The sequence below is a fragment of the Parasteatoda tepidariorum genome, chromosome 5, assembly GCF_982258835.1.
Source record: "Parasteatoda tepidariorum strain Cologne lab strain chromosome 5, Ptep-v5.0, whole genome shotgun sequence".
In the NCBI taxonomy this organism is placed as follows: domain Eukaryota; kingdom Metazoa; phylum Arthropoda; class Arachnida; order Araneae; family Theridiidae; genus Parasteatoda; species Parasteatoda tepidariorum.
Window position 1 is genome coordinate 92,553,980 of NC_141759.1, and position 21,248 is coordinate 92,575,227.

General features: G+C 30.8%; 1 protein-coding gene and 1 long non-coding RNA gene across 2 annotated transcripts in view; one reads left to right on the forward strand and one right to left on the reverse strand.

Moving 5' to 3' along the window:
* The window catches only part of LOC107450463 (tyrosine-protein kinase transmembrane receptor Ror), a 272,177-nt gene that overhangs the window by 75,033 nt on the left and 175,896 nt on the right, over positions 1-21,248 (reverse strand). The window lies entirely within an intron of this gene.
* LOC147809868 (uncharacterized) lies at positions 12,553-15,766 on the forward strand. The gene is made up of 2 exons (XR_015433842.1): positions 12,553-13,923; positions 13,988-15,766. It is a non-coding gene; the product is annotated as an uncharacterized LOC147809868 (long non-coding RNA).

Consider the following 21,248-nt stretch of genomic DNA (forward strand, 5'->3'; position numbering starts at 1 on the left):
AAAACATTTTATAGTCAACAATGTCAGTCAGCAGACGAAGAATTGATAAGTTGTGGAACACAATCAAGTGCATTTTCCGTTTTTGAAAACATCCGGTAAATTTCGAGTTTCTTTTTTTTTTTCTCGTAGTTCAATTTCCGTGTAAGTACTTTTTTTTAACTAACTTTTTTTTTAAAAGGTGAGAAGTAAAATAATGTGTCTTCCTTTCATTACGTTTAACCCCTTGCAAGCTTCACACTTCAAGTGCTAACAAAAACATATCGATTTGTTTCGGCGTAAGCAAAGGCGAACACTTAAAGTTTAGAAAGATGAGTAAAAAAATATTTTCTGAAAAAAAAATAAAGTTTCTGTTTCGTGCTACCGTTCTGCTGCTTAAAAAACAAAAAAAGCGGAGAAAAAATCGACAAAAATAACAGGAAAAAGTGTAAGTAAAAAAAGTAGAATTCTCTTTGCGGCAGCGCTAAATTTAAACGCTAATCTTTCAATGCACTGCTAACATCCGGAAAAATACTTAGAAAGAAAAAATTCCCACTTTCGAAAACTTCTTTTTTGTTCCGTTAACTGAAAAGAATTAAAAAGGGGTGTAAAAAAACGTTAAAAAAGGAACCGTAAAGAAGAAATAACAGCAATAAAATAAATTAATGCTGTAAATTTCGTTTCGGTACGAATTTATGTTACCTCATTAACGATCACGTGGCAAGTACGTAATTGATGTGGTTCGAGAGTATACTTTTGATGAAAAAGAAGAGAGAGAAAAAATTATCCATTTTTTCTTCTTTTCTAAATTAAAAGTAGTAATTGCTACAATATGAAGCCGTAAACTATTCACTGAACTGCGAAATGACGTTCTTTTTTTATTTAAAAGTTTTTATTTAATTGTGAAGTGGCTTTCCTTTGAATAATTAATCGACTTATTCTTAAGTTTTTATTTTTTAAAATTAGTATTTCCCCAGTTTAAATAAAACGAATCGTCTGCTTTATCATGTTAAGATTTAGTTTTTTACTGCTTTCTTTATTGTTTGGAGTTTTTAAAAATAGTTTTGTTAATTAAACTGATGATAAAAAATAATAATTTAGAACGTTTCAACGTTGTCAAATTATTTAGAAAGTTGGTAAAGAGTGATTAAAAATTTTTTTTCTAAATGTTTCGACATAAGTTTAAATTTTTTATCTGATTTAATTATCTGTAGGAAATGAATTTTATGTGATCTGTCAATTTAATTCAATAAATAGTTTTCATGCACGTAAATACCTAAAGACTATTCACTCTGATGTCACCACGACGTTCATTTTAAAGTTTCTCTTCGTCCAACGATCCCTAGCTCCCTCTAGTAACACTAAAAGGAAACGATTAGTTGATACTATATATTTGATTAGTTCACACTCTATGATTTATTATGTAGTTATTTTTGTCATATTTTTGTTTACTTCTGTAAGATTATGCGTGATTATGCGAGTGTTTAGTTTTAAAGTTGTGTTTTTTCTTGCTTCATTCCAATAAAAAATATTGAACAAAAAATAGGATAGAGTAAATATGTGTTAGTGTTTTGACATTTCTTCATTTTAATTCCCTTACACTGTAAAAAGTGTTTCAGTCATATTTTTATTTATTCCTATTTATTTCATTATGTCATGTTATAAATTCCATAATCAACAGAGAAAAGAAAAAATTCTACATTAGTAACGCTTTTACGGAATTTATTCTTTAGATTAGAAGAATTAATGGTGCATATCATCCATATAAATATGTATTTTATTCAACATTGAAATAATTTTAAGAAAAAGGGAAAGAAATTAAAATAAATCGTAATTTACTTTGCAAAATGTACTTTAGTCTTCATTAACACACGATATTTGTTCGGAAATACCATCCAAGTTTTTTTAATTGGGTATAATATAAAAAAAACACAACTACTTCCACTTAGTAGGAATAACATTTACCATGATGCAATGCTAAATTCTATGCCACTATCCACATAAATGCCACTATCCACATAAATCAATTATTAATCAAAAATCGAATATCAATTACTTTTCTTTATAATGCAATAAAATCCGGCGAGCAGCTATTTAAACGATCAAACACTTCGTTTGTTTATTTGTGGCTTGAAGTTAGGCTCGCAGAAAATGCCGTTCATGGGTTAAATTTAGTAGGAATAACACAACCTGTGACGTAGGCTATAGTATACCCAATTGAACTAAACTGAAATAAACTACCAAACGATTACGAAGAATGTATTAAGAGTTAAAATAATAAAAGAAAACGATTAACTGAACTAACTAGTAGTTAAACTTTTTACCGAAGTATGGCGCTGAAATCATTTGGTCAAGTATTGCCTCTTTGTCTCGCTTTGAAAAAAAAAATGCACCGAGTTTTTATATGCTTTAATTATTAAGAGAAACGATGCAGCATTAGAGTGGAATCTTTTTATATATTGTGATTATTTTGTATTAATAAATGTAAAAATAAAGAAGATTAAAATTATTAACTATTAAATGAAATGATGAAACTATTAAGCAAACATTAGAAAAGTAAATATTAAAAAAATAGAACTTATATCCATATGTTTTAAATTTTGGTCCTTAATTATTTTTATTAATTTAATTTTAAATATTTGAAAAAATGAGACAAATGTCGTACTCAAATATCAAATCTAACTATATCTCGCAATATTTAAACATTACCAATCCGTTTAAAATACAATATTTTTTTAATTCTTAATTTTTCAATTTTTTTATTAATTATTTTATTTTATGAACAGTCGCTGATATTTTCTTAAGAAGACTAAACACACTCAAGGGAAACTATAAATATTTTTGTTTGTTTCTTAATCGTACAATTGTATCTTTTAATTTCAAATCTTCAATTATTATCTCAAATTCAGTTTCATAGGCTACGGATAAAATGTTTCATTTAACTATCAAATCCAACTGCATCATTACATTGAAACAATATTATTCTAATTAAAATACAGCACTCATAAAAATAAGACTTGTTAGACAGAATTTCTCTTTTTTAGAAAATATTTTTCCTTCTATTTTTTTAAATTTTTTATTTATTATATTTTTCTTTAACTCAAATTAAAATTTTACATAAAAATCACACACGCAGGTTTATGTTTTAGAATAAATCAACAAATATTTATGTTTGTTTCTTAATTAAACGTTCTTTTTCTTAATTTCATTCTTCAATTATTATCTCAAATGTAATTTCAAACGCTAAAGATAAAATACTTTACTTAAATATCAAACCCAACTCCAACGCTACATTTAAACGTTACTGCTCTGCTACAGTTATCATAAAAATAATACTTGATGGGCAGAAATTCTTCTTTTTAGAGAATATTCTCTTTCCATTTCTTTTAATTTATTATACATTTCTTTATCAATAAAATTTTTAAATAAAAGTCACACACGCACGTTTATGCTTCATAATAAATAAATATTTCTGTTCGTTTCTCAATAGCATATTCTTTTTTTTTTTTTTTTAATTTCAGTTTTCAATTATTATCTCACATTTAATTTCAAACGTCGAAGACAAATCCTTACTTCTCTGGTAAAAATACAGCAAACGTAATAATAATACTTGATAGATAGAAATTACGCCTTTTCAAGAATCTTTTTCTTTCTATTTCTTATATTAATCATTCACCTCTGCAGAGGAACAAAATTATGATGGCATGTTTTCGGATCATCCTCGGGGATGTTTCCCAGACCGTCGCCAATAGCCCATTGCGCGGCTCTAGTGCGACGTAAATGAACTACAACAACAACTTAAATATTCACCAAAATTTTACGTAAAAGTCACACACGCGCGTTTAAGTTTCATAATAAATAAATAAATATTTCTGTTTGTTTCTCAATTGCATATTCTTTTTTTTTAATTTCAGTTTTCAATTATTATCTCCCATTTAATTTCAAACGTCGAAGACAAATCCTTACTTCTCTGGTAAAAATACAGCAAACGTAAAAATAATATTTGATAGAAAGAAATTACGCCTTTTCAAGAATCTTTTTCTTTCTATTTCTTATATTAAACATTCACCTCTGCAGAGGATCAAAATTATGATGGTATGTCCTCGGATCATCCTCAGGGATGCTTCCCAGGCCGTAGCCAATAGCCAATTGTGCAGCTCTAGTGCGACGTAAATGAACTACAACAACAGCTTAAACATTCACCAAAATTTTACGTAAAAATCACACACGCGCGTTTAAGTTTCATAATAAATAAATGTCCCGCAGTGGACTGATCGTTAAGACATGGTTCCCAGCAGATTACCGAAGTCAAGCATCACTGGCTGCAGTCAGTGTGCGGGTGGGTGACCACTTGGATCAGTGTGCGTAGGAACCGAGGGTGTGCGGTATTGGTCCTCGTTAAACTGTTCTACCGTAAAGTGCTCGACTTCACGTGTGGGTCGTCAGGCTACCAAGGCGGGGGTGCCATCCCCTCCGCAGAGGATCAAAATTGTGATGGCATGTCTTCGGATCAACCTCAGGGATGTTTCCCAGACCGTCGCCAATAGCCCATCGTGTAGCTCTAGTGCGACGTAAATGAACAACAACATAACAAATAAATAAATATTTTTGTTTGTTTCTGACTTTGCATATTCTCTTTTTTAATTTCTGTCTTTAATTATAATCTCGAATTATTATTTCAAACTCTACACTCCCGCAGTTAATATACGGAAACAATATAACAAATGATAGCAAAAGAATAAAAAATCCTCCTTTTTAACTCTATCTTTTCTTCTTCTCTATAATTTCTTATCTATTTTATTTATCTATTATGTTCACTGAGGTTTTTACTTCGAATAAACACATTAATATGACACAAGGAATTTCTCTGTTCCGTTTCCCAATCGTGTTTTTGTCAAAACATCGGTTCCGGTTATATATTTTCTGGAAAACCTAAATCCATCGGGATTTTCCCCTAGATTTAGGAGAGCCAGTTTTCCCTACCTTCTCTACATTATAGATATCGAAGTTTTTTTTCTTTTTTTCCTTGCGTATTATTTTATTCTACCTGTTCCCAAAGCGAAAACAAACGGAGTTGAAAACATCTATTTTAGTCCGTGATGAGAATATGATTGCATGGTGGAAGGACTGCTTTGATATGAGATAAAGAGAACCTCTCGTGCTCTTTTTCCTTTCACTTTTTGATCGAATATTTTTTCTTTCTTTGTATTCTGAGGGTGGCAACACCGCGGGGAGAAAATCATTTGTGGTCATCTGCTTTGATGGATTCTTTTGAGATGTCGTTTGGCGAAGGTAAATTGGAAATATAAGAATCGTTTCCACATAGACTAAAATTCTTCTTATAAAATAAAGTAATTATTCTTTTAATAAAATATTTATATTTTTTTTTCTTATAAAATAAAATAATTATTCCTTTAACAAATAACAGAATTGTTTTTGCTTTTTTAATAATAAACGGCAATAATGCGTTTCCTTATTCTATAATAACTAACATAACCGTTTTTTTCTGGACCAAAATATTTTTTCCTATATAAACTAAAATAAATTTTTTTGAGCAAAATAATCGTTCATACATAGATGTATCATATATAGGTATATAAAATACTCGTTCGTTTATAAATTTAGAAAAAAATCGTTTGGTAGACTAAAATAATCTTCTGCAGAAATAAAATCGTTTTCTTTTTAAAAATGTTACCTTTCTATACAGAATATCTTTATGTAAAGTGAGAATGTCATTTCATGAATGTTAACATAGCCTAACTTAACAGTAAAATTGTAAAATTATATGTTTTAATCTATTTTTTTATTTAGTTTTGTTTATCAATTTCTTTCAAATATTAAATTCTACTATAAACAGAGAAAAAAAATCTGCATTATTAACACTTTTTAGAATTCTTTCTTTAGCTTAATTGTACATTTCATCCATACAAATACTTATTTTAGTAAATATTAAAATAAATTTAGGAGCAATAAAAATGGTGGAAAATTAAAATATTTAAAATAAATCGTAATTTACTTTACACAAAGTACTTTTGTACACACATGACATTCTTACAGAATTAACATCTAAATATTTTATAGTACTAAAATAAAACAATTAACCAAACGATTATAAAGAACTTCATAAATTCAATTAAAAATAAAACGATCAATTCCTCAATATAACAAGTAGTTAAGCTTTTTGTCGAGGCATGGCGCTAAAACCATTTGGTTCGTGTTGCCATTTTGCCCTATATTGAAAAAATAAAAGCGTGACTTTTTTTTTATATGCTCAATGAGTGGAAACTCTTTATAAAATGTTCAAATTTAACAAATCGTCCGTCACCTACGTAGTGATGCGTTTTTAGTCTGCAAAAAACCTGTCAGTTGCAAACATTCACAGGCAGATTTGTGAAGTTACGATTTGTGAAGTAACAAAATTTTCAGCCATGCTGACAGGGGAGTTTGCTACTCTATGACAGTGACTCTCTCTGCAGCTCAGATATCAGCTTTATTGGACTCTTTTGGTAGGGAAGTTTTGGACCACCCCTCCCTACTTCCCAGACCTTGCGCTGATTGATTTTCATCTTTTCCGATATTTCAAATATCATTTGCGCGGCAATCACTACAATGATGACGAATATGGGAAAAAGGCAGTGACCTCTTGGTTAACGAAGCAGACGGCAAGATTGCAGGAAAAGGGTATTCTAAATCTAGTTTTAAGGTATGGCTATTTTTACCTATAAAGATGCAACAAAAGACAAATATGGGAAAGAAGGTTTCACCCAAACACGGACCTTTTTTATAGAAAAAATCTGGTATAATATTCGACACCAAACGGGATTTAGTAGATGTGTTTAAACAAATTTGGCAACTATGCTGAACGAATGTAGAATATGTGGAAAAGAAACGTAAGAAGAGTATGAAAATAAATTTGCTTCTTGAAAATGTTCTTTCGTTTTGGTTTTTATATTCAAACGGCTTTCATTTGAGAAACAACCACCGTATTAAAAAAAAAATGAAATAAATCCTTATAAAGTTAAACCTACAATCAAGTAACAGAAGATAAAAAATATCTGTACTTTTTATTCTCTACAATGTTCTCCACGGTTTTTTAAAATTTTCATTCACAACAAGTCAAGAGATGTTTTAAAAAGGGGTTTCAGAAATTTCTCCTCATTTAATCGTTTGCTTTTTAAATATAAAAAGAAACAATAGATAGAAAATAGTCTGAAGATACTGTTATAAACCAACTGCCGTGATAGAACGTTTCGGCTACCGGACGAAATACGTAACAAAACAAACAAGACAGGAACAAACAAAGGTTCCAAAATTAACTTTTCAAATTCCACATAAATTCATTTATTATTCATGAAATTTAATTAAATATTTAACGAAATGGCGATAAACTCTGTGAGAAAATGCAATCCTAATAAACACTTGCAAACGATGAATTTTGGATAACTTTTCAAATCCATTTCTCGTTTTTTTTTTACCTTCTGAAAATTAAAGCGTTCGTAATATCAATCCTCCAACGATTTTAAGGTTCGATGACTCATAATTAAATAAACACTTGTAAATATAGATTGAAGCTCCAGTTCTAGAACAAACAACCGGAAAACTACGATTTTTGATCTCAATTTCCCTTTGAAACAATTCTTTCAGTTTGCACTGAAGAGATTTTTCCAGATCGTCGGCTTCAATTAAAAAAAGGAATTGCAAACCTCGGGATTAAATATCCGGGAAGACTACCCGGATTTGAAGTAGTAAGACATCTATTTAGTTTTAGAATTGAGCAAACTTTTCAAATCGAGCCAACTGCCGTCAATTATCTACCGCTCCGTTAAATCTGAAGGGAAATAATATTTGAGACATGCCCGGATGTTTGTGCTTATTTAAACAAAATATTTTATTACTGGAGGGTACGAAATGAATTTCAGAAAGGCTTATAAATTTATTCTTCTAGCTTATACTGTACCTCCTCCTGAAGGCCTCTTACTTTCGTTAATGAATTAAATGTTGGCTTTACTTGACTGAGACAGAAGTTGAATAATTATTATTAACTGCGCCAAGTTATTATGATAAATGATGAGGAATGCCATTTATAATACTCCTAATGTAATTACTGTACAGCATGTTAAAATGGGATGTTTTATCATTGGTCATTTTGATAAACAATCTGTATTTTCTGTTAATTATTCGGTCGAATATTGCCTATTTAATCACTGCTACTTCTATTACTTATATAATTCTCACAACAACCCTAGAAGAAAATTATACTGTAATAAATTCTAGATATATCTTTCACGCTCTTTAACAATAATGAAAATTAACTAAAATTTAACATCATATCAGTAACTAACAAAACTATCCTAGCTCATATACTGAATGTTTAAACAATGATTCAATAAGTAATTGAAGTATAACATTTTACATAATTATCTCAACAACAATTTCTTAGAAAAGAGTTACAACATAAATCGGCAAGATTCTTTACGTATCTGGCATGTTCATTATTCGACCAACAATGGAAAAAGTGATTGATTACACCTTATTAGTCACTAAAAAGATTTTTTTAAGAATTTCCTCAGTTCTAACATTAAAAGAAAAACTACATCATACTGGCAAGGATTTTATATACCTCAAATGATCAATTAACAAACAACAATACAAAAAGTAACTGTAACATAACACCTAATAACTCACTAACAAGATTCTTCATGCATCTTTCATACTAAATAATCAAACAATGTAAAAAAAGTAACTGAAACATACGCCTTATCACTAAGAGAATTTACCTATTCCCGATCTCTCCTATTTGTATTTGTGCTGTAACTTACTTGAAGAAAGTTATAACTCAATTGGCAATATTCTTGATGCATTTCGGATGCTCAATATTCAAACAATGCAAAAAGTAACTGAAACATAACATCGTATTACTCACGAACAGAATTTTCCTATTTCCGACCTTTCCTATTTGTATTGGTGCTGTAACTCACTTGAAGATAATTATTGGCAATATTCTTTATGCATTTCGGATGTTCAATATTCAAACAATACAAAAAGTAACTGAAACATAACACCTTATCGCTCACTAACAGAATTCTCCTATTTCCGATCTTTCCTATTTGTATTGGTGCTGTAACTCACTGGAAGAGAGTTATTACCAATATTCTTTATGCATTTCTGATGCTCAATATTCAAACAATACAAAAAGTAACTGAAACATAACACCTTATCACTCACGAACAGAATTCTCCTATTTCCGATTTTTCCTATTTGTATTTGTGCTGTAACTCACTGGAAGAGAGTTATTACCAATATTCTTTATGCATTTCTGATGCTCAATATTCAAACAATACAAAAAGTAACTGAAACATAACACCTTATCACTCACGAACAGAATTCTCCTATTTCCGATTTTTCCTATTTGTATTTGTGCTGTAACTCACTTGAAGAGAGTTATTACCAATATTCTTTATGTATTTCTGATGCTCAATATTCAAGCAATACAAAAAGCAACTGAAACATAACACTTTCATCATCTTTTCCATAGAGACGGATAAAACAATTCAGACAGGAAACAGCGAACTCAAAATACCGAGGAACAAAGCCCACATAAACCTTTCCTGTCAATCATAATGACGTCTTCATGAACTTTTACTGGTGCTAAGGGACCTCATCTCCCTTAAAAGCAAATAAAAAAAAAGAACAAAAAAGCAATAAATGGAGGGGGTTGAACTTATGTGCCTTTTCCTAGGAAGCAAGGGGCATATACTATGAAAAAAAAAAATCACATTCTTATTTCAGGTATAAGTCCTTTTTTTTTTCTCTTAAATTTTCCCACCCCATGGACAAATTGCAAACGATTCCATGGAGAAGATTTAAGAATTTTTTTTTTAGAACCCACTCCACAAATCAGTGTGGATGCTACCATAAACTCTTCATACCATGATTTTTTATTTTATTTCGTAAAGGGGGGAAAGAAGTAGTGATTTTCTGTGGAGTTCATTGTTGAGGGGACGATTTGGAGGGTGTGCGGGTGATATTGAGGGGGTGATGGAATTCTGTTGCGTTGTCAAGGTAACCTAGAGCTGTAGGGTGGTCTTTGATTTTTTTTTTTTTTTTTCAAAGTTAATGGTATCTTGGGGAAAGCGATTTTAGAAGGGAGGTAAGCTACGGTGTAAAAAATAAATAAAAGTGTTTTAAAATACATATCCGATTTCGGTTTTGTGGTAGGTATCTTTCTTAAAAGCGTTAGATTTTGCGTTTCATGTATTGCATTATTCATGTCAGCGCATTGCAGCCAACACGATTATTTATCGGGGGAAGAAAAAAAAAGTAGAGTTTTTGGTCTACTCTCTTTAAAATTTCAGGAAATCTTACGCTACCAGGATAGAGAAGAGATATTTATTTGTTTGCTACTTTTTAAGCCTTCGAACGTCCTGGTTTGATGGAAAAATTTGGATGAAATATATCTTGTTTTTTTATTCGATCAAAAAACTTATTTCTGGCATGTCTTGGAGTAAAAATTTGAGTCTTACTTTATGGAAAGCTTAAAGATTTTAAGCAGCTCTGGGACAAATTTGTATTTATTCTTCAATTTTTTCATATTCACACCACTGATACATTTTTTTTTTGTGCATTTTGATCAGAAAATCTTCTGTGCGTTCACTCCGTTAGGGGGCGCTTCATATCCCGAACGAACTCAATTGTCGAAGCAGAATTCTAAATATGCTTTTAAACCTTTATATTTAATTTTCACAAATAACAGATGATGAGTATTTATTTTATTTGTCAGTATCAATTAAATTAGATTTAAAAGAAGCTAAAAACTGACAAAAGTGTAGTTTAAAATTACCACCTCAAAACCACAAATCGCATCATCTTATTGCTTTTAAAATTTGAAGAGAAATTCCTAGAAGTTTTAAAAATTGTAAACCATGATTTCCAATAATTAAATAAAGCAACACTTTCATTTTCAGATTTTTTGTGAAGGCATTGCGCTGTCTAATAACACTTTATAATCAAAAGTTTGTCAAAAGTAAAAAAAAAAAAAAAAAAAAAAAAAAAAAAGTCAAGAAAATACAAACTAAAAATTTGACTAAAATTCCAAGATGGCGAAGTTAAAGGCTTCTTAACAGTGTTTTCTTAAACTATATATACCATCTTGACGTAAAGAATTATCTGCCCTTTGGAACGGACAAACAACTTAAAATCGATAACATTCATGAACAATTCTTAATTTTGCTACTTTTTATGATATGCATTTAAGACAATTTTGGACAATTATCAATTATTTTATATCAATCTTATATCAATATTGCATCTTTTCTCTTTTTCACAAAACTGCAGATTTCTTTATACTTACGTTTTGAATCATTTTCATAATAGACCATGTTCCTAACTGTCATGAATAACTGTAATGAACTCACAACAGCTTATTATGTACTAATAGCCTGAATAGTCTGTAATTTGCTAAATAGCCTGTAGTCTAAATAGCCTATCATTTGCTAAATAGCCTGAAGAGGTCGCTTAGTATTTCTTTGGACTTTTCCTCTAAAAGGTAAAGCTATAAAATGTTACGGTTAGTAATTTTGAGCAAGTTATTACTGACATTTGCAAATTTTGAGAGTTATCAATTGCTTTTGGTAATTTTTCAAATTAACAATTACTAAAATAAAGTTTAATAACTTTAAGAACACAAGTTATTTGTCTGTTCTAAATACCAGATAATTCTTTACTATAAAATGGCACATATAGTCTAAAATTATAGCTTGGCCTCAAGCATACGGCCTAGTTCTGGAGAGATAGTACAAATAGTTTAAAATTATGGTTCTGCTTCAAGCGCTAGGTATTAAACAGTAATTCAGATTTAGGAAAACTTGAAATCTAAAAAGCTTTTTTGAAGTTATACTTCTTATGCAACTACCAACAAGGTTGCGTTAAACGTTTAACGCTACATTTTTATTGGCCGGGAAATCACGTGGTAGGATTCAGTTTTCCCTCATTCATTTCCATATTGTTTTGGTTCTCACTAGTATAAAAATAATAAGAGTCATAAGAATATTGTTTTTCTATAAATATTTTTTTAGTTCGATTTGATACACATATAATTTAATAAGGTAGTATTTTTTATTTTCAAATTTATTGGATGACAATTGCAAAAAATGAGTGAAAACAATCCCACGGACAATGCGACGGATTTAACGTTATGTCAAGGTACGTCTCTTGTGAATCAATTGATTGTTAGGTTTTCTCTTCTGAAATTACATTATGACGCATTCACATACATTATTAATACAAATACATTTTCCAGGGCGAGACGATGAGGCAACCACAAGCACTTCCACTGGTTCAAGAGGTCCACGAGGGAAAAATGCACAATATTACCGTTATTACAGAGCACGGAAGTGAGCGGAGCAGGAAAAAGAGTCGTTGAATAGAACTAGTGATCCTTCTACGACTGCTGATTCTTCGACAATTAACGTCGCAGGTTGCGAAGTTTAACTTCTTCCGCGAGAAGGGACTCCACGAACTATTTTTTTTAAAAAAAAAACTGGAAAATTCGTAAATAAAATCTCGTTAAATTCGCGATTTTTTTTTTTTTTTTTTAATGTTTACGCTACTTGTCTGTTTTAAAACCCAGATATTCTCATTACGGTAAGTTGGTATGTATTTATATATATATTATAGATTTGCTTTGCGTTTAAGGCAGTTAAACTATGGCTTTTTTTATTTTCGTAGGAGAAAAATTTCTAAAAAAACACCACTATATATAAATGAGAGTAAGAAAATTTACATTACTAATTTCGATAAGCAAATGGAGTCCCCCCCCCCTTCATTTTAACAAATACATTATTTTACCGAAAATTCGTAAAGAAACTGCAAAAGGCTCCAGAATTTTTACAATACACAAAAAAAAAAAAAAAAAGAAAAAAGAAAAAGAAGAAAAAAAAAAAGTAACCTGCACTGTATGTCACAAATATTGTGATTTAGAATCCATTTTGCAGGAAGGAAAATTCCATCTTCTACTGCGAAATTTGCATATACAGCCTGGCATTACCCAAAACAGAAGAAAAAAGAAGTAAAAAATAATAAAAAAAAGGCGAAAACACACAACCGAAAGCGTGATAAGAATTTTCGCGTTATTAACCCCCTCATCCACCCACACCCACCTACACATGTCATTCGCGAATCGGGCCATTACAACAAGAACGACGTAAACTCCCCCACCTCCCATTCTTTTCAGCCCCCACGGTCACGGTTGTAGGTAACGGTACGACATTTACATTAAACCGCATTCCTTAACTTCAGGGAGATTCGGTAGCAGTGCAAATTAACCGCAAGGCCCTATTAAATTAACGGCAACACTAATAATGAATATTTAATCTTAGATGAGGTTTTTCGCTTACCCTCACTTTCCATTTTTATACTTGTCTAGTGTTTCGCAAGCGACCCATCAACTTTTCGAACGTGTAATGACATAACGATCTCTTCTCGCAAAGTGTTATTCTTTGGAAAAATGTATCGATGAAGATTAATATCGTACGAGTATTATTTAATGGAAATATTTATCTACATTAATCAATGGAAGAAGCGAAAAAGATGAAATCAATGTCATTAATTGAGAGGTGTCACATACCCAGTTTCATGTAACGGTACATTTATTAAATTTTTACGAAGGGTTATTTATTAAACTAATAAAGACATATTTAGCTTTAAATTTAAATTATAAATAGATTTCATTGTTTCATTCAGTTAACTAGTAATATTTAATTAAGTGCTGTAAGTAGAAAATTAATCACTTTTTGAAAGATGAATTATAAAATCATAATCATATACAAAACGGAAAGAATGATGTATCTAAACTGATTTTTAGCGTTAAAAAAAATAAATAAATGTTTTGATCATTCAAAATTATTCTACTGATCTTTTCTCCATTTTTTTTTTTTTAAATATGTATACGTTACGAACATTTTGAAAAACATCTGTTTTGTTAAAATGGAGCAATATTTAGTTTAAAGAGTAGTAAGTTAATTAAATTAATATCAGATATATCAGAAATATAAACGCCGTTTCACTATTTCGTCCATAAAACATTTTATTGAAAGAAATCAAAAGATAAGCTTAAACAAATGAGGAGAAATAAAAAGTTCCTCGACTTCTCATAGTTCAGAACTATTATTTCTCAACAATTGTCTGTTATTTTATTTTATTTATTTATTTCTTAATTTTTAACATGTTATAGAACGTTTTATAGCACATATATTGATGTCTGTTTAACCATTAATTATTTTTCGATTTATTTAAGAAAAGCATTGTGGTATTGTGTACCACCTATGAAATATTTGTTTTATAACATAAATATATTTTTCTATATTCAACTTTGACAAATTAAAATACATGCTTCTGTTAATTTGAAATGAATGCCATTAATTTAATTATGTCACTTTAATATGGTACATTTTTGTTAAATTAATAACTTTTTAACTATGTTTGCTATATATTTTAGTGCATGTTTTTTAAATTATGTTTGTTCTTTTATTAGTGAGTGACTAATGAATTTTATTAATTAAACAAGTTTTTTCTTGAAATATTTCTGACGAACCTGCGGCTCAACCTTTGTATTTTCTACTTTTGATCGCTATGTCCAGTTCTAAATTCTAAAGTTTCATGCCGATTTTTTCTTTTAATCTTTTAGGCAGCGTAATCTTTTCTTTCTTTCCTTCTTTTTTTTTTTTTTTTTAATAATTCTTTATTCTCCGCACCCTAAGCATTTACCAACAACTTTGCATTAAAAACTATTTACCAAAACATTATTTTGAAAGTTAAACATCCTACTCGATGTTAATCAGATGATATAAAGTATATATTTCTAATCAATTATTCGAATTATTCAAATATTTTTAACGACTCATGCGTAGATATCACTACTGCGTTCGTAAATCACTTTTTTTGAAAATGTCTGAAGTCAATGTTTAAAGGCGCTGAGTAGATATGTTACACAATTGCTAGTTTACTTTTACTGTCGATTTTATTTGTATCATAATGAATATTTTATACACAGACACATTTAATATTTTACCTAAAATTCTATGACCTACGTAGCTGAATAAATAAATTTTAAAAACAGTATTTATTCAACAACTTCATCCATTAAAATAAATTTCAAAAAGCAGGTATTATAAATCAGAGGACGCAGGGTTTATTTCGTTTTATCAGTTATTACAGTTATTTAAGTTTTTTTTTTTTTTTTTTTTTTTTTTTTTTTTTTTTTTTTTAACGATATATACGTTGTCATGACTACCTCCCTTTTATAAAACTTATGAGCATACTATTCAAGAAAAACGAACGCTGACTTTTCAAATATTATCGAAATAGTTTACAAACCCGTATTTACGAACGCTTTTTCTCGAATTTTGCATTATTCTTAGAGGACTAATCATACTGAATACAATAGTTGAGTGCGCACCATTAGCTTAATGATTTCCCCGGGAGAGAAAACTCATTTCCTTCTTTGATAGATGTATTGGTTTTTCAAGTAAAATTGGTCACGTGCTGGTTCACTGATAGAGAGTTCTGTTATTTATTCGTTTGTTTACCTTTTGATCGAAAAACGCGAAAATAGCAGGGATCGATCGAAATATTTTCATTCGAATAAGTGATCGAGAAAAAGTAAAAACGCTAAATTTGCATATTCTTTTAAACGTTTAAGAACCAGATCGAACTCTACTGACAAAGGGGTGGAGACGGATGGGATGGGGAATACTAAATACGATTTTAATCATCTTCAATTAATTATTCCAAATTATGGATATTTACTGTAATCAGCAGTGTCTTCCGAAAGTTTTAAAATACAATTTTGTGTAGAGATTAGAGTAAGGGGTATATAGTGTGATGTATACTAGAATTTCGTTGGAATTTTTCTGAGAAAATTATATTAACACAACTCTGAAATCAAATTTTTTCTCTGAAAAAATTCTCTGAAAAAAAAGAACTCTGAATTGAATTTTTCTTTTTTTATGAAATGCAGTTTAGTATTAAGCATTTGTTTGACCTACAGTTTTGAAATATATCTTTTTTCTTTTTTTTTTTTTTTTTTTTTTGAAAAATGTACGTTAAAGAAATTTTTCAGCTACATGCGATATTCTTAGAAAATGGACTGAAGGGAAATTTTTATGAGCCCAGGTAATGCAGCATTGGAGTAAGTTTTTAAATATTAAAAAATTAGACCACAAACGTTTTTCATTTTCACAAAACTGTGGCTTTTCCCCGTATTGATATTTTGCGCCATTTTCAAAACAAGCGCTCACAGTGCTGGTTTTAGATAGGCTAAACTTGACTTAACAGTTATGAGTAACAGTTGCAAACTCACAGCAGTTATAAAAATAATAAATTATTTGCAAAAAAGCATCATTTCATATTACGATGGAGCCTTAACGGAAAAACAGCCTTAAGTAAATGAAGTGATTCGTTTAAATGGTAATGGTTATTTGAAAAACAGTTCAATTTAGAAAAAGAAAAAAATTCCTGTACATGCTGAAACTACAAGCACTCATAGCGAAAAAGGGTCTTCAACGCAAATTAATTCTATTAAATGGTAACGCAAGAAAGTAGGATAGAGATTCTATAGAAGAAGTTTTCCATTCTCATTCGTTTAAGAGGTGCTTTTAAGCCAAGGCAACAACAGCCGTCAGACACAATATCTCAAGACTGCGTATTCTTTTCTCTTCTTACTTGCACCTTGGAGATCCGAGATATTTTCCATCCGTTATCTCGCCAACACTCAGGAGGGTAAATAAAGGCTCAATAAAGGAGACCGAAATCATTCAGGAAGGTGTCCAAAATGAAGCCGAGATCCTGATTTATCGGGACCCTTTTATAAGAAAAGTGTTGGGGGGCCCCTCTTTCGTCTTGATAAAGAAAAGAAATTGAAAGGGAAAAAATGGGTGGTATGTAGGGGGAGCTATGGCAAATAGCACTGAAGTAAGATGGCAGAATGGTTATGGAGGCCATTATTTGGCCTATATTTGCTTCGTGTTAGGGTTGCAGTAAAGGAGTGCATGTGATATTGGATAGCTTTGTCACCAAGTAAAGGTTACGTACGTAATTTAATTGTTATTGTAGTATTAACTGATTACTAAAAAGTAAATGGCACAATTTCTCACAATGGTATCTACAATATATCTACATCATCAGTAGTATCTACAAAATCTGTAATCAGATAATTATTGAAATGTTCATAGCTTTTTTTGACTGCGAAAATTTTGCCATTTTGATTCGAATTCAACATTAAGTGTACAATTATTTCGCCTTGTGGTAGAAGATTGTAAAAAGTTCTTTCGTTGTAATCCTACGAGACATATAAATGGAACTCTTTGAGTACAACTCAGACCCAGCTACAGACTTCAGCTAGTTGAGAGTATAACTAAGACTTAGCTTCAGACCTCAGCTAGTTGAGTACAACTCAGATCTAGCTACAGACTTCAGCTACCTAAGAACAACTCAGATCTCAGACAGTTGAGAGTACAACTAAGACCTAGCTTCAGAACTCTACCAGTTGAGTAGGGGAGAGTGGGGTCAATTGTAACAGGGTACGATTGTAACAGAGCAAAAATTTCGAGTGTCGGGTTCTAGATTTGGTTCCTAGGTGGCGCACAAGGTGTATTTAATAAATCTACATGTACACCCCTGATGGCAATCATTTTTATGTACTTTTGAAAGAGTTAGATCACAAAAGATATTTTCACGCCACGCAAGTACTTTTTTTGGTATTAGAATATTATATTGTAACAAAGTAATTTTGTTTAAACATATAAAAATTAGTAACCGAATGTGTAAGTGGACACCTTAATTAACATTTCAATAAAAAAAAAGATTAGTTTTGCTAATTAACTAGCATTGTTTTTAACAAATGAAGCTGAAATGGCGTCTTGGGGACAATTGTAACAATAAGTAAAGGGACGATTGTAACAGCTGAAAATAAATAATCTTATGTTTACAAACCATTACTTAACTCTTTAAGAACCACCAATAGTTTCCTATATCATTTATATTATGTTGCATGTGCATTATTTTATTTGTCACCTTTCACAGCATAAATTAAAATTTTTAACCCCTTAAAGTTAAAAGCTTAACCCTTTAGGTCTCTGCTCATTATTATTTTTACTCCTAAAATATCACTACTATTTTGATCAATAAAAAAATATATCACAACTATGATAATATGTATAATTAACTATGTTTTAGTTGAATTTATGAACTGTTACAATTGACCCCGTAAGTGTACACAATTGTAACAAGTGCTTGACTGTCAAAAATTGTTAATAACTAATATAATAACATTTAAAATTAGGTATTTATTTATTTTTTCTAGTAGAGGATGGTCTACTTTACTCGTCTGTCAATTAATACTAATAATATATTGGACTTTTTGTTAGTTAAAAATAGTTAAGTAAAAAATGTTACAATTGACCCCACTCTCCCCTACAACTAAGACCTAGTTTCAGACCTCAGTTAATTGATTAGAGCTAAGACCTAGCTTCAGACCGCTAAGAGTTGAGTACAACTAAGACCTAGCTTCAGACCTCTACGAGTAGAGTACAACTAAGACCTATCTTCAGACCTCTACCAGTTGAGTACAACTCAGACCTAGCTTCAGACTTCAGCTAGTTGAGAGTATAACTAAGACTTAGCTTCAGACCTCAGCTAGTTGAGTACAACTCAGATCTAGCTACAGACTTCAGCTACCTAAGAACAACTCAGATCTCAGACAGTTGAGAGTACAACTAAGACCTAGCTTCAGAACTCTACCAGTTGAGTACAACTAAGACCTAGTTTCAGACCTCAGCTAATTGAGTAGAGCTAAGACCTAGCTTCAGACCGCTAAGAGTTGAGTACAACTAAGACCTAGCTTCAGACCTCTACGAGTAGAGTACAACTAAGACCTATCTTCAGACCTCTACCAGTTGAGTACAACTCAGACCTAGCTTCAGACCTCAGTTAGTTGAGTACAAGTAAGACCTAGCTTCAGACCTCAGCTAATTGAGTACAACTAAGACCTTGCTTCAGACCTCTACCAGTTGAGTACAACTCAGACCTAGCTTCAAACCTCAGATAGTTGAGTACAACTCAAATCCAGCTTCAGACCTCAGTTAGTTGAATGCAACTCAGATCTAGCAACTAACGAACTTGCGCAATAACCCAATATTTCTTAAATGTCAAGTTAATAGATATTTTATTTCATATATTTTAAAGATAGGTGAGAGAATGAAAAATATTTTTTTTATAAAAAAAATTATTAAAATTTTTAAAGGTAGTTTTCAGAATAATTATTATTTTTTATTCGTTTGAGTTGTACTCAAAACAATAGTTTGTCGGTTACAGTTTCTTCAAGCTGATGAAAAAGCATAATTTATTTTAAAAACAAATTAGACAACAATTTATACATCATAATTTAAGGAAAATGGCAATAAATTTCTTACACTTTATATTTATTCAAATTAGGACAAAATTGACAGTGTAAGATGATTGGAGAAAAGTACATATTTAAATATAAATAACGAGGTGTGAAAAGTTAAAGGGAGGTAGTTTTCAAAAGACATACTAGGAAGAAAAATATAATTCTGAGAACAAAAATATATACTAAAATCTAAAGAGCAAATTTGGCTTCCGGTCAGTGGCCACTTGTAACATTTTTAAAAGTGGTCACTAAAACAGAAAAATTTCAAATAACTAAAAAGAAACTGCTGATATTAATATGGTAGGGAATACTTTTGGAGCATTAATCAAAATATGGTAAACATTACAAGATTCATTTCTAAGATGAAGGAAAATTTTTAAGAAACAAGCAGTGAAATAAAGATATTTTCAAAATATTCAAAATAACTCCACACCTATTAAAATAATAATAATAAAATGTATATGGGTGCATTTTCTTCGAAAAAAGTGTTGATCACTTTTTTTATCTGCCATTTGCGATATTTAGTCGCCCTGTGGCGATCATTAATTTTGCCCTATATTAACGTCGATGGAAAAAAAAATATAATTTTGAGGCCAGTCGTTGAGAAAAAAGAACATTAGTTCAGAAGAAAAGAACGAGATAATTAAAACAACTTTTTAACATCGAACTTTGATTAAATATACATAAAAAAAGGAAAAACCGAACTTTAATAGACGAGGAAGGGGTCACAAAAGGCTTGTCGGTATATCGATTGAAAGTCAAGTCACTTTAGAGCACGATATAAGCACTCGAAAGCAGAGGGATTGGTCTTTGAGGATAAACATCAAAATTCCACCGAGAAGAGCTGGCTCGGTGTCAAAATTTTCCCAAAAAATAATGGTTGGAAGTATCGAGACGGAGCTACTTCATTTTTTTCGCAGAGAATTTGTAACGGAAAAGTTCCGAAACATAAAAGATAAAAAAAAAAAAAAAAAAAAAATTCCAAAGATGAGATGTCAGGAGCTCTGTTTGTATTGGAGGCAATGTTTGCTTTTCTGGATATTAAAATAAATTCTGCAAGTTGAATGTATATTTATGAATGATCCATCAAGCAGAAAATGAGGATTGAGGAGACATTCGGTTCATATTATGAAATTAAATTCGTGGAATGTTTAAATCGTCGACAGATCTTAAAATTTGGCAAGGAATTCTATTTTTTCCCCTTCTTAAATATGAGCTGAAATGCTTATTGCCCAACAAAGACATTTATCAAATTGTTGGACATTTTTGGGTAATGAAGCATTTCACTTTTATTTATGAGTGTATCATATGAAATATTTTGTTCTAAATCTTAAAGAATTTAACTTTACAAAACATACATAGATTTAATAAATGAAGTTAAAATTTAAGAATCTTTGGACGTAATGATGAGCAATGTCACGTCAGGACAAGATAGCGCCGAAAATCGTCATGTGTTTCGAGTACTTACTCGAACAGAATCGTGTTGAGAAGCGTCAAGCCAGGACAAGATAGTGATGAAAAGTGATCCGTTGACAAGAGCTCGAGGACTTACTCGAACAGAATCAGGATGAGAAGCGTCATGTCCGGACAAGATAGCGACGAAAAATGTCAGGTGGTCAAGATCTCGAGGACTTGCTCGAACGGAATCATGGTGAGAAGTGTCTCGTCAGAGCGAAATAGCGATGAAAAGTGATCCGTTGACAGGACTCGAAGACTTGTTCGAACGGAATCATGATGAGAAGTGCCGCATCAGGACAAGATAGCGATGAAAAGTTTCAAGTGGGCAGGATTTCAAGGACTTGCTCGAACGGAATCATGGTGAGAAGTG